The sequence below is a fragment of the Nematolebias whitei genome, chromosome 19 (assembly GCF_014905685.2).
Source record: "Nematolebias whitei isolate Nwh7 chromosome 19, NemWhi1, whole genome shotgun sequence".
Classification (NCBI taxonomy): domain Eukaryota; kingdom Metazoa; phylum Chordata; class Actinopteri; order Cyprinodontiformes; family Rivulidae; genus Nematolebias; species Nematolebias whitei.
Window position 1 is genome coordinate 13,242,042 of NC_056516.1, and position 775 is coordinate 13,242,816.

Below are 775 nucleotides of genomic sequence, written 5' to 3' on the forward strand. Positions count from 1 at the left end.
ACAGGGGAGGCCACACCTAGTCTGTATGGTTTACCTAAAATCCACAAACAAGGTGTACATTTAAGACCAATTCAACTTTTTTTCAGTCAGGTCATCTGGACAGTTTCTTTTTGTGCTGAAACGTTTCACCTTCTATCCAGAAGGCTTCATCAGTCAAGGAAACACACAACAAAACTGATTCTTCCCCCAAACAGCTTACTCAGAAGTGGAATAAACCAGTTATGTTGGTGCTAAGATGGTGTCTTTGGCACACCCCCTCCTCTTGTGCCAGCCCTCTTCCTCGTCGACAGTCATGTCAAACTGGTTCAAAACCAAAAATGTCCTGACCTGACTGAAAATTGTTGGATTGTATACCTGGATTATTGAGCGTGGACATTTTTGGTTTAAGACCTATTGTTAGCATGATTAACTCTGTCACTTACAATGTTTCCAAATATCTGGCGTCTGTACTCATCCCTTTAGTTGGCAGCTCAGAACACCACATACAGAACACCATGGCCTTTGTGGACAAGGTGAGGGATGTCATCATGGAGACTGATGAAACAATGGTCTCTTTTGATGTCACATCACTCTTCACGTGCATTCCTGTTGATGATGCAGTAGAGGTGGTCAGTTTAAGATTAAAATCAGACACCACTCTGAGCAGCAGGACCACGCTTTCCACAGAACAACTGTGTCAACTCTTGAAACTGTGCCTGCAGTCAACCTACTTCACATATGGGGAGCAATATCATAGGCAGAAACATGGGTGTGCTATGGGGTCTCCAGTTTCTCC